The following is a 6,009-nucleotide window of genomic DNA, read 5'->3' as shown; positions in this document are numbered from 1 at the left end:
TTCTTGAACAGTGAATAAATCAAGTGAACTTGAAAAATGATGAAGTGCAACTGTTTAAAGTAGGGATTGAAGATAGTGTTAAATCACAAGCATTGGACAACAAACACCTTTATTCAATCAATGCATACTCACACAGTAGCCAGAATAGGCAAATAGACTAGAGGCATTCTGTAATCAGTTTTAACAATTATTTGCACAATTTATATATTTGGGTACATTCATGAATATGCAAGCTAGCATGAGTTTTACATCAAGTGTCTGTGTATGAAAAATCTATTGATTGGTACTAAATGACAATTTTGAGAAAATACAATATTATCCAAATGCTGTTGTGCCTCTTTAAATAAATCTAAACATTGCAATATGCACACTGCCTTAAAAAGCCAGTAAACACTATATGATTGAACTCTGCACCCATCAAAGCTGCATAACATAAACCTGAACATTTCTGACAATGCATTACAGTAGCTGAACCTAAAATATTCACTATAATGGAGGTAAACACATTTTCTTTTCAAATAACCTTGCAAATAAAGTATTTACAGATGTTACGTTTTGGAAAATACATGCACATTTTAATTCTTTTTTTTGTAGCATTACTCTACAATCATACGTGCAGAGAGAGAGAGAGAGTCAGAGACAGGAATGTGAGGAAGATGGAGAAATAACCTTCATATCTATACTGCTTGTTGAGCATCTCATTCCAAAATCATGGGCATGGGCCTCCCTAGTGGCGCGGTGGTCTAAGGCACTGCATCGCAGTGCTAGCAGTGCCACTACAGATTCTGGGTTTGCGACTGGGAGACCCATGGGGCGGTGCACAGTTGGTCTAGCGTCGTCCGGGTTAGGGGAGGGTTTGGCCGGCAGAGATGTTCTTGTCCCATCACGCACTAGTGATTCATGTGACGGGCTGGGCGCAGTGCACATTGACACGGTCGCCAGGTGCACGGTGTTTCCTCCAACACATTGGTGCGGCTGGCTCCGGGTTAAGTGGGCATTGTGTCAAGAAGCAGTGTGGCTTGGTTGGGCTGTGTTTCAGGAGACGCACGGCTCTCGACGTTCGTACGGGTGTTGCAGCAATGAGTCAAGACTGTAACTACCAATTGGATACCAAGAAATTGGGGAGAAAAAGGGCTAAACAACAACAACAAAAACTATTTCTGTATGGACCTCACTTTATGCACAGGGGCATTGTCATGCTGAAACAGGAAAGGGCCTTCCACAAACTGTTGCCACAAAGTTGGAAGCACGGAATCATCTAGAATGTCATTGTGTGCTGTAGTGTTAAGATTTCCCTTCACTGGAACTAAAGGGCCTAGCCCGAAGCATGAAAAACAGCCCCAGACCATTATTCATCCTTCACCAAACTTTACAGTTGCAACTATGCATTGGGGCAGGCAGCGTTCTCCTGGCATCCGTCAAACCCAGATTCATCCGCCAGACTGCCAGATGGTGTAGTGTGATTCATTACTCCAGAGAACATGTCCACTGTTCCAGAGTCCAATGGCGGCAAGCTTTACACCACTCCAGCCGACGCTTGGCATTGCGCATTGTGATCTTAGGCTTGTGTGTGGCTGCTCAGCCATGGAAACCCATTTCATGGGTTTGGAACTTGGTAGTGAGTGTTGCAACCGAGGACAGAGGAGTTTTACGCGCTACGCTCTTCAGCACTCTGCGTTCCTGTTCTGTGAGCTTGTGTGGCTTACCACTTCGCAGCTGAGCCGTTGTTGCTCCTATAACTTCACAATAACAGCCCTTACAGTTGACTGGGGCAGCTCTAGCAGGGCAAAAAATTGACAAACTGACTTGTTGGAATCCTATGACGGTGCCACGTTGAAAGTCACTGAGCTCTTCAGTAAGGCCATTCTATGCAAATGTTTCACTATGGAGATTGCATGGCTGTGTGCTCGATTTTTTACACCTGTCAGCAACGGGTGTGGCTGACATAGCCGAATCCACTAATTTGAATGGGTTTTGTGTAGTATATAGTGTACAAAAAAAAGTAGGGGCTTGGATCAGAAAACCAGTCAATATCTGATGCGTCCACCATTTGTCTCATGCAGCGCATCTCATTCGCACATCTCCTTCACATAGAGTTGATCAGGCTGTTGATTGTGGCCTGTGGAATGTTGTCCCACTCCTCTTCGATGGTTGTGCGAAATGTTTGAATATTGGCGGGAACTGGAACACTCTGTCATACACGTCAATCCAGAGCATGCCAAACATGCTTAATGGGTGACATGTCTGGTGAGTATGCAGGCCATGGAACAACTAGAACATTTTCAGCTTCCAGGAATTGTGTATAGAGCCTTGCGCCATGGGGCTGTGCATTATCATGTTGAAACATGAGGTGACGGTGGCGGATGTCAGCAAACTGCTCGCCCACACAACGCCATACACGTGGTCTGCGATTGTGAGGCCGGTTGGACGTACTGCCAATTCTATAAAATGACCTTGAAGGTGGCTTTTGGTAGAGATTGGAACATTGAATTATCTGGCAATACCTCTAGTGGACATTCCTGCAGTCAGCAAGCCAATTGCATGCTCCCTCAAAACTTGAGACGTGTGATGTGACAAAACTGCACATTTTATTGTGGCCTTTTATTGGGTTCAACTGATTTGGTAGGTGAACCTAATATTTGGTGTAATCAGTGTATCAGTGGAGGCTGCTGAGGGGAAGAAGGCCATACTAATAGCTGGAACAGAGCGAATAAAATGGCATGTATTTGATGCCATTTCACTTATTCCTCTCCAGCCATTACCACGAGCCCATCCTCCCCAATTAAGGTGCCACCAACCTCCTGTGCAGTGTACAGTATATAGGACTTGACTAGTACTTTCTCTGTCAGACTCTGCAATCATAACCGGTCAACCCTTTAATACGTATCACTGCAGGTTACGCATTACCAATTGTCACGTCCGTCGGATGAAGTAGACCAAGGTGCAGCGTGGTGAGCGTACATTTTCCTCTTTATTGAATGTCGCCAGCAAAACCAATAAACAATACAAAACAACTGTGAAGCTTACAGGGCAAAGTGCCACAAACAAAGTTAACTACCCACAAGGACAGGTGGGAAAAAGGGCTGCCTAAGTATGGTTCCCAATCAGAGACAACGATAGACAGCTGTCCCTGATTGAGAACCATACCCGGCCAAAACAAAGAAATACAAAACATAGAAAATAGAACATAGAATGCCCACCCCAACTCAAGCCCTGACCAAACCAAAATAGAGACATAAAAAGGAACTCTAAGGTCAGGGCGTGACACCAATAACTAGCAGTATTTTGTAGTACAAAGCCAGAAGGACCTATATTGCCAATTCACATTACAGTGATAATCCCACTACACAATAAATAACTGCAGTAAACTTTCACTGGGGTTTGTGTGTGTGTGTATAACCCACACGTGGGTGTGTGTGTCCTCGCCCGTGCGAGTGTGTGTGCATGCGACCACCCGCGTGTGCATGCGTGTGTGTGAGTGTGTGAGTGTCCATGTGTGTGCAAGTGTGTGTGTGTGTGTGTTATAAGGTGATGAGATGCTTATTAGAGAGAGGGAGAGCGAGTACTGGCATGTTTATGTAAGAGCCCAGAGCTCTGGATTAAATGTCTTCATGGAATCAAAGAGATGGATGGGTGGATTTTTATCAAACTCTCAAATTGTGTTTTAATACTGCACTATTTCCCATGATGATTAGTTTTAGTACACAGTGCACAGTACTTCACAGTACGTCCTCATGAAACACTTTCATGTTGATGGCTAAATGTGTGTGTGTGTGTGTCTGTGCATGTCCGAGTGTGTGCATGTGTGTGTCTGCATTTATCCCTCAGTGATTAAAGTGCTAAAAATTGCCTTAACCACAGTAAGTATACGCCACGGTATATCACAAAAGCAAAATACAATTCCTGCTTATATATGACATGTATGTCATACATTTAAAAAAGAAATGGCACAGTACAATTCGTATAACGATAAAAGCAGCTTCTGAGACAAATTTCAATAACAAAATGGAACATGCTATCATTCTCATTTATACTCAGAGAATTGCAGGCTGACAGAAAAACATTGAATACTCTATCTTTCCCCAGGTGCCTCTCTCTCTCTCTCTAAAAACAATATAATATCAGGACATACAGTTCACAGCTATTTCCATCTGTGTGGTATCAGTCTGCTGAACTGACGACAAGCTGATAAAGGATGTATGATTATGGTACAGAAAGACACATTAGTAAACAATCTTCCCTTTTCATTATTTTGTGTTATATACACTACGGTTCAAATGTTTGGGGTCACTTAGAAATGTCCTGGTTTCCCATGAAAACATACATGAAATGAGTTGCAAAATGAATAGGAAATATAGTCAAGACGTTGACAAGATTATAAATAATTATTTTTCATTGAAATAATAATTGTGTCCTTCAAACTTTGCTTTCGTCAAAGAATCCTCCATTTGCAGCAATTACAGCCTTGCAGACTTTTGGCATTCTAGTTGTCAATTTGTTGAGGTAATCTGAAGAGATTTCACCCCATGCTTCCTGAAGCACCTCCCACAAGTTGGATTGGCTTGATGGGCACTTCTTACGTACCATACGGTCAAGCTGCTCCCACAACAGCTCAATAGGGTTGAGATCCGGTGACTGTGCTGGTCACTCCATTATAGACAGAATACCAGCTGACTGCTTCTTCCCTAAATAATTATTGCATAGTTTGGAGCTGTGCTTTGGGTCATTGTCTTGTTGTAGGAGGAAATTGGCTCCGCCGTCCACAGGGTATGGCATGGCGTTTCAAAATGGAGTGATAGCCTTCATTCTTCAAGATCCCCTTTACCCTGTACAAATCTCCCACTTTACCACCACCAAAGCACCCCCAGACCATCACATTGCCTCCACCATGCTTGACAGATGGCGTCAAGCACTCCTCCAGCATTTTTTCTGCGTCTCACAAATGTTCTTCTTTGTGATCCCAACACATCAAACTTAGATTTTTTTGTCCATAACACTTGTTTCCAATCTTCCTCTGTCCAGTGTCTGTGTTCTTTAGCCCATCTTAATCTTTTATTTTTATTGTCCAGTCTGAGATATGGATTTTTCTTTGCAACTCTGCCTAGAAGGCCAGCATCTCGGAGTCGCCTCTTCACTGTTGACGTTGAGACTGGTGTTTTGTGGGTACTATTTAATGAAGCTGCCTTGTGAGGCGTCAGTTTCTCAAACTAGACACTCTAATGTACTTGTCCTCTTGCTCAGTTGTGCACCGGGGCCTCCCACTCCTCTTTCTATTCTGGTTAGAGACAGTTTGCGCTGTTCTGTGAAGGGAGTAGTACACAGCGTTGTACGAGATCTTTAGTTTCTTGGCAATTTCTCGCATGGAATAGCCTTCATTTCTCAGAACAAGAATACACTGACGAGTTTCAGAAGAAAGTTCTTTGTTTCTGGCCATTTGGAGCCTGTAATCAAACCCACAAATGCTGATGCTCCAGATACTAAACTAGTAAAAAGAAGGCCAGTTTTGTTGCTTCTTTAATCAGAACAACAGTTTTCAGCTGTGCTAACATAATTGCAAAAGGATTTTCTAATGATCAATTAGCCTTTTAAAAGAATAAACTTGGATTAGCTAACACAACGTGGCATTGGAACACAGTAGTGATGGTTGCTGATAATGGGCCTCTGTATGCCTATGTAGATATTCCATAAAAATTCTGCTGTTTCCAGCTACAATAGTCATTTACAACATTAACAATGTCTACACTGTGTTTATGATCGATTTGATGTTATTTTAATGGACAAAAAAATTGCTTTTCTTTGAAAAACATGGACATTTCTAAGTGACCCTAAACTTTTGAACAGTGGTGTATATGCCCAACCACCAACCCCTCCTAACAATCTTTCAATGGGAGACTGCCTGAGGCAATAGCCAGTGAGTAATAGATGTGCGCACAAACACACACACACTGGTAAACTATTGGTAAGCTCTGCCTTCATTGCTTAGTCCAGATGTCACACATCTGCCTATTG

Source organism: Salmo trutta, chromosome 11 (assembly GCF_901001165.1).
Source record: "Salmo trutta chromosome 11, fSalTru1.1, whole genome shotgun sequence".
Lineage (NCBI taxonomy): Eukaryota > Metazoa > Chordata > Actinopteri > Salmoniformes > Salmonidae > Salmo > Salmo trutta.
Note: the sequence above shows the minus strand (reverse complement) of the source record.